The sequence below is a fragment of the Neomonachus schauinslandi genome, chromosome 2 (genome assembly GCF_002201575.2).
Source record: "Neomonachus schauinslandi chromosome 2, ASM220157v2, whole genome shotgun sequence".
NCBI lineage: Eukaryota > Metazoa > Chordata > Mammalia > Carnivora > Phocidae > Neomonachus > Neomonachus schauinslandi.
The window spans coordinates 58,209,618-58,217,794 of NC_058404.1; positions in this window are offsets into that span (position 1 = coordinate 58,209,618).

Below are 8,177 nucleotides of genomic sequence, written 5' to 3' on the forward strand. Positions count from 1 at the left end.
TTTTTGTTTTTGTTTTTTAGTTTTAGTTTCTGTATCATTTATTTCTGCTCTAATCTTTATTATTTCCTTTTTCTGCTGGTTTTAGGTTTTGTTTGTTCTTTTTCTACATCCTTTAGGTGTAAGGTTAGGTTGTTTATTTGAGATTGTTCTTCTTGAGGTAGGCCTGTATTGCTCTAAACTTCCCTCTTAGATCTGCATTTGCTGCATTTCAAAGGTTTTCAACCATTGTTTTTTCATTTATATTTTTCTCCATATAATTTGTGATTTCTTCTTTGATTTCCTGGTTGGCCCATTCATTGTTTAGTAATGTTATTTAATTTCCATGTATTTGTGCTCTTTCCAGATTTTTTTCTTGTGGTTGATTTCTAGTTTTCAGTGTTGTGGTCCAAAAAGATGCATGGTATGACTTTGATCTTTTTGAATTTATTGAGGCTTGTTTTGTGGCCTAATGTGTGATCTATTCTGGAGAATGTTTCATGTGCACATGAAAAGAATGCATATTCTGCTGTTTTAATGATGGAATGCTCTAAATAAATCTGTTAAATCCATCTGGTCTAATGTGTCATTCAAAGCCACTGTTTCTTTGTTGATTTTCTGTTTAGATGATCTGTCCATTGATGTAAGAGGTGTGTTAAAATACCCTGCTATTATTGTATTACTATCAATTAGTCAATTAGTTTCTTTATGTTTGTTTTTAACTGCTTTATGTATTTGGGTGCTCCCATATTGGGGACATAAATATTTACAATTGTTATATCTTCTTGTTGGATTGTACCCTTTATTATTATATAGTGTCCTTCTTTGTCTCTTGTTACAGTGTTTGTTTTAAAGTCTATTTTGTCCAATATAAGTATTGCTACCTCCACTTTCTTTTGACATCATTTGCATGATAAATACTTCTCAATCCCCTCACACTCAATCTGCAGGTGTCTTTAGGTCTGAAATGAGTCTCTTGTAGGCAGCATATAGTTTTTTTTTATGCATCTGTCACCTTATATGTTGATTGGAGTGTCTCGTCCATTTACATTCAAAGTAACTATTGATAAGTATGTATTTATTGCAATTTTGTTATTTGCTTTGTTGTTTCTGTAGTCCTCTGATCCTTTCTTCTCTTACTCTCTTTTCTCAAGGTTTGCTGGCTTTCTTTAGTGATATACTTGGATTCCTTTCTCTTCATTTTTTGCATATCTATTACTGGTTTTTGATTTGTGGTTACCATTGGTTTATATATAACATTTTCTGCATACAGCAGTCTATATTAAGTTGATGGTGCTTAAGTTTGAGCCCGTTCTTTACTCCTCCCCCTCCATATTTTTGTATATTGTCATACTTTACATCCTTTTATTTTGTGAGTCCATTTACTGATTTTTACAGATATACTTATTTTTACTGCTTTTGTGCTTCCTATTTTTCTTACTCCTATATTTGGTCTTTCCTTTCCACTCGAAGAGTCCCCTTTAACATTTCTTGTAAGGATGGTAAAGAAGCTAACTTCTTTAGCTTTTGTTTGTCTGGGAAACTCCTTATCTCTCCCTCTATCCTGCATGATAGCCTTGCTGGATGAAGTATTCTTTGCTGTAGATTTTTTTCTTTCAGCACTTTGAATATATTATGTCACTTACATCTGGCCCACAAATTTTCTGCTGAAAAAGCTGATAGGCTAATGGAGTATCCCTTGTATGTAACTGTCTTCTTCTCACTTTCTGCTTTTAAAATTCTTTTTTATCACTATTTTTTGCCATTTTAATTTCTAGGTGTCTTTGTGTTAACCTTCCTGGGTTGATTTTGTTGGGGTTTCTTGTGCCTCCTGGATCTGGACATCTGTTTTCTTCCCCAGATTAGGGAAGTTTTCAGTTATTATTTCTTTGAATAAATTTTTGTCCCTTTTTCTCTCCTTCTTCTTCTGGGATCACTATAATGTGAATGTTATTACACTTTATGGAGTTGCTGAGTTCCCTAAGCCTATTCTCATTTTATATACGTTTCTCCTCTTACCTGCTCAGCTTGATTACTTTCCATTACTCTGTCCTCCAAATCACTAATTTTTCCTCTGCTTCCTCTAGCCTTCTATTTATTCCATCTAGTGTATTTTTAATTTCATTTATTGTGTTCTACATCTCTGAATTTTTCTTTTTCATGTTTTCTATCTCTTTGTTAAGGATCTCACTGATCAAAATCTTTTCTCAAGTCCAGTGGGTATCTTTATGAACATTACTTTAAATTCTCTACCAGGCATATTATTTATCTCTGTTTCACTTAGTTCTCTTGCTGTTGTTTTGTCCTGTTCTTTCATTTGGGGCATATTCCTCTGTCTCTTCATTTTGTCTAATTCTCTGTGTCTCTTTCTCTGTGTTAGGGAAGTCAGCTATGTCTCCTGCTCTTGAAAGTAATGGCCTTATGAAGAAGAGGGCCTGTAGTGCTCTGCAGTACAATGTCCCCTGTTCACGAGAACAGGCACTTGAGGAGTATATAGTATGTGTGTTGTGTGCACCCAGCTGTTGTGTCCTGGTCACTTTTTCCTTCAGTCCTGTCATCTGCAGAGTTTCTCTTTTCCTGTTGTGGGCAGTGTTTGGTCCCTGGCCAGGGTGGGGCATGCTGTTTTCACAAGGTACCCACTGGTCTGCTTGCAAAATGAGACCTGCCATCATAACTGGGCTGCATGGGCAGGGTGTGCACTTTTAGCAAGCTGCACCACAGACTCCACAGTACCTGCTGCTGGCACTGCTGCCAGGACCAAGGCCCCATAAAACACATGGGTCAGGAGATGTGATATTGGCAAGGTTTGCACTGGTCTTCTTGGGGAGAGGACCCACAGTGCCTGGACTGAGGCAAATGTGACTTAGAAGGGCAGATCCACAGAAGTACATGGGGGCAGGTCTTGGTGTCAGCAAGTTAGATAGAAAATGTGGGCACCACCCTGGTTCCAACAGGTGACCGTGTGTTTAATGTGTTTATGCTGAGGACTGGGGAAAGGAGATGGCACCTGCAAGCTCCTTTGATCCTGGGAGAAGTCCTTCTGTAAAACTTGCCCCTCCAGGACATGCTCTGAGGTGTATAAATAACTGTCCTTCAATTGTGCCCTGGGAGTTTTTTAAACTGCTGCTTCTACATTGAAACTCAAAGGGCTATTTGTCCTGCTCTCTCTTTACGGCCAGGGACTCAGCTTCCTATTGCCCCAGGGCTCTTCCAAAGTTAAGCCCTCCAATTTTTAAGATTCCAGGATTTAAGTCCTGCTGGTTGTAAGAACTCATGAAATTGGCCCCTCTAGTTTTCAAAGCCAAATATTATGGGGATTCATCTTCCCCATTGTGATAGTCTGTTCCTTGCCCTTCTCCACATCTACAGCTCCTTCACCTAACCTTGGCTCCCTGCTCCCCACCGCTGGGCCCCTGTCCATTTCCCTCCCCACACCATTTCTGCCCTTCCTATCCTTTTCAATGGGCCACTTCTCTACCTTTAGTTGTGGAGTTTGTTCTGCCAGTCTTTGGGTCATTTTCTGAGTTATATATGCTGATATAGATGTTATCTAGTTGTATCCATGGATGAGATGAGCTTAGGGTCTTCTTAATCCACCATCTTAGTAAAATGTATTTTAAAAGTGAAAACATAAGCAAATCATTTAGGTAGTCAGTCTACATGACTGCAAAGCTGGTTTCTATTTTCAAATTTATTTTACATTTCTGTTTCTAAAATCCAAATGATATTATGTTTAAATATGCTTTAAAATGTATTAATACTCCATGCAGAACATGCCCTCCTCAATACCCATCACCAGGCTAACCCGTCCTCCCACCCCCTCCCCTCTAGAACCCTCAGTTTGTTTTTCAGAGTCCATCATCTCTCATGGTTTGTCTACCCCTCCGATTTCCCCCCTTCATTCTTCCCCTCCTGCTATCTTCTTCTTTTTTTCTTTTTCTTAACATATATTGCATTATTTGTTTCAGGGGTACAGATCTGAGATTCAACAGTCTTGCACAATTCACAGTGCTTACCAGAGCACATACCCTCCCCAGTGTCTATCACCCAGTCACCCCATCCCTCCCACCCCACCCCCCACTCCAACAACCCTCAGTTTGTTTCCTGAGATTAAGAATTCCTCATATCAGTGAGGTCATATGATACATGTCTTTCTCTGATTGACTTATTTCGCTTTCTCTGATTGACTTATTTCCACATCGTTGCAAATGGCAAGATTTCATTCCTTTTGATGGCTGCATAATATTCCATTGTATATATATACCACATCTTCTTTATCCATCCATGTACTTGGATGGGAGTCCATGTATTTTTTTTTTATTTTGTCTTTAATTTCTTGATTAACCCATTCATTTTTTAGTAGGATGTTCTTTAACCTCCATGTATTTGTGGTATTTCCAAATTTTTTCTTGTGGCTACTTCAAGTTTCATAGCACTGTGATCTGAAAATATGCATGGTATGATCTCCATCTTTCTGTACTGGTTCAAGTCTGATTTATGACCCAGTATGTGATCTATTCTGGAGAATATTCCATGTGCACTCGAAAAGAATGTGTATTCTGCTGCTTTAGGATGAAATGCTCTGAATATATCCATTAAGTCCATCTGGTCCAGTGTGTCATTCAAAGCCTTTGTTTCCTTATTGATCTTCTGCTTAGATGATCTGTCCATTGCTATGAGTGGGGTGTTAAATTCCCCTATTATTATTGTGCTATTATCAATGAGTTTTGAGTTTGTTATTGATTTTTATATTTGGCTGCTCCCAAGTTGGGGGCATAAATATTTATAATTGTTAGATCCTGTTGTTGGATAGATCCCTTAATTATGATATAATGCCCTTCTTCATCTCTTATTACAGTCTTTGTTTTAAAATCTAGTTTTTCTGGGATGCCTGTATAGCTCAGTCAGTTGAGTGTCTGCCTTCAGGTCAGGTCGTGATCCCAGGATCCTGGGATTAAGTCCTGCATCGGGCACCTTGCACAGTGGGGAGCCTGCTTCTCTCTCTGCCTGCTGCTCCCCCTGCTTGTGTGCTCTCTCTCTCTCTGACAAATAAATAAAATCTTTTTTAAAAAATCTAGTTTGTCTGATATAAGGATGGCTACTCCAGCTTTCTTTTGATGTCCATTATCATGATAGATGGTTCTCCACCCCTTCACTTTCATTCTAGAGGTGTCTTTGGGTCTAAAATGAGTCTCTTGTAAGTAGCATATCAATGGTCTTATTTTTTAATCCATTCTGGTACCCTATATCTTTTGATTGGAGCATTAAGTCCATTTACATTTAGAATAATTATTGATAGATATAAATTTAGTGCCATTTTATTACCTGTAAAGTCACTGTTCCTATAGATTGTCTCTGTTCCTTTCTAGTCTTTTGTTACTTTCCCACTCAGAGTTCCCTTTAATATTTCTTGCAAAGCTGGTTTAGTGTTCATGAACTCCTTTAGTTTTTGCTTATCTTGGAATCTCTTTATCTCTCCTTCTATTCCAAATGACAGCCTTGCTGGATATAATACTCTTGGCTGCAAATTTTTCCCAGTCAGCACATTGAATATATAACGTCATTCTTTTCTAACTTGCCATATTTCTGTGGACAGGTCTGCTGCTAACCTTATGTGTCTACCCTTGTAGGTTAAGGACCTTTTGTCTCCAGCTCCTTTCAGAATTCTCTCTTTATCTGTGTATTTTCCAAGTTTCACTATGACATGTCTTGGTGTTGACTGGTTTTGTTCATTTTGAGGGGATCTCTCAGTGCCTCTTGAACTTGAATGCCTGATTCCTTCCTCAGATTAGAGAAGTTCTCAGCTATAATTTCTTCAAATAGACCTCCTTCCCCTTTTTCCCTGCTCTTCTTCTTCTGGGATTCCTATGATATGGATATTATCACACTTCGTGGAATCACTGAGTTCCCTAAGTCTATTTTTATGATTTAATAGTTTTCTTTCCCTCTTCTTTTGAGCTTCATTATTTTCAATAATTTTTCTCCTCTATCATGTATTCATTCCTCTGACTCTTCCATCCTCATTGTGATTACATCCAGTCAATTTCACATCTCAGTTATATCATTTTTTAATTCAGACTGACTAGTTTTTAGGTCCCTTACTTCTATAGCCAGGGTTTCTCTGGTGTCATCTATGCTTCTTTCAAGCCCAGCTAGTATTCTTATGACCATTGCCCTAATTTCTTATTCAGATACATTACTTATATCTGTTTTGAGCAAATCCCCGGCTGTGATTTCTTCTTGATCTTTCTTTTGGGGAGAATTCCTCCATCTTATCATTATATCTAGGTTTCTGTCTTTTAGGTGTTATGAAACCTTGTTATATTTCCTGCTGCTGAGAGTAATACTATATTAAGAATGGGTCTTACACTGTCCAGGGCTTGGCACTTTGGGAAATATTTATGGTGTATGCTGTGTTCACTCTGCTGTTGTATTTTGGCTGTTCTTTCCCACAAGTCAATCCTCCTCAGAGTTCCTCCTTTCTAGCTTTGGAGAGTGTTTGGACCTTTAACTAGGTGTGTTTTTATTTGTTTGTTAAGATAAACCTGATTTAAAAAAAAGCCTGATCCAAGAAAAAAAAAAGGAACAAGAAAGCAAACAAACAAACAAAAAAGTATAAGTCTAATTCCAAAGAAAAAGAAAGAAGGAAAAAAGAGGGGAAAAAAAGACTGATCCCCCCCCAAAAAAAACAAGAAAAGGAAACAAACAAACCAACAAATGAACAAAAAGCTATAAACCTGATGCCAAAAAAAAAGAAAAAAATTTAATTAAAAAATTTTAAAAATAAAAATATAAAGAAATTAAAAATTGAAATAAAAAAAAGCTTGGTCCTAGTTCCACTGGAACTGAAGCTGATGCTTTGGAGCATTCTATGAGCAGTAGCCTTCATGCATGGGGAGGGCCTGTATTGGTCTTCTGAGAGAGAGAATGCTCTGGCTCAGTCAGACCTTCCCTAACAAAGATGTCCCTGTCAGGTTCAGGGGGCATGGTCTGCTGGAGGTGTTGTGTTTCATTCTGAAGTCTGACCATGCTGGTGGAGGGAGCCAGAGGGAGGAGAAGATGGAGTCACCTGCCCTCTCATCCCCAGGTAGGGCAGCACTACTGTTCAGGAGACCCTCACAGAAAAGCGAACAATCTCCTCTTCTGTGTCCCAGGCTTTCATCAGATCCCTGCTCTCAACCTGTCTGTACCCAGCCATCAGCAGGTCCAGCACCACAGTTCTCCTATGTTTTATCTCTGACCTGTGGCTGGGATTCAAAACAATAATCTTAAAGTACCCAGCAGCACATGGACCCACACTCTTCCCCTAGAGGAGAGCCTCATCAGCACTGCACCAAGCACCTTTCTGTCCCAGAAAAGCAGTCACTTGCTTGTGCAAGTGCCCGGAGTCTATGTTGAAGCACATTGAAAAGCTGTGACCAGCTTATCTGCCCTCTGCATGTGCCTCTGTCCCCTGCTTTTGAACAGCTGCTCAATACAACTTGGTGGGTCTTACGTCCTTGGAGAGGCAAAATACCCTCTTCCAAATGCACCCCAGGAAGGGGAACATTCTCCCCCTGTGTGACCCAGGCATCCCCATACACAGCACCTTGGGCTAACCCTATGCGCCACTCTCTCTCCCTCTCTGACTTGCTCCACAAAAAGTATTCCCATCCTCCCCAGCACCACAGCTTTTCTCACTCCCAATTCACATCTCTGGACCTTTCATCTGCCACATTCTTTCCCTCCAATTATGCAGATTGTTTTCTTAATTCTCAGATCAATTTCCTAGTTGTTCAAAATGATTTGATGTTGATCTTGCTGTGTTCAAGGGATGGGCCAGCCCAGGGTCCCCCTACTACTCCACCATCTTAACTCCTCCCCTCTTGATCATTTTTAAACAGATCCTAATGCACTGTGTACAATAGATTCACTTTTCTTCGAGGCTGCACATCGTATTTCTTTTAAAAAGTTACTGTGTTTCTATATATGCATTACATTAATTTTTTAAAAAATATTGTACAGGAACAAGGACACAGCTATGCCTTAGATAATTCCTTTCTTCTTGTTGACAATAGTTCATTAAATAGACATACTACAAATATAGACATTTGATAATTAATCTATGTAGGGATACTGGCACCTAGCTTATATTTCTATAAGGTATCCACCAATATATCAGAGACAACTTGCAAAATGTCTTGATGAGTCAAGATCCTAAG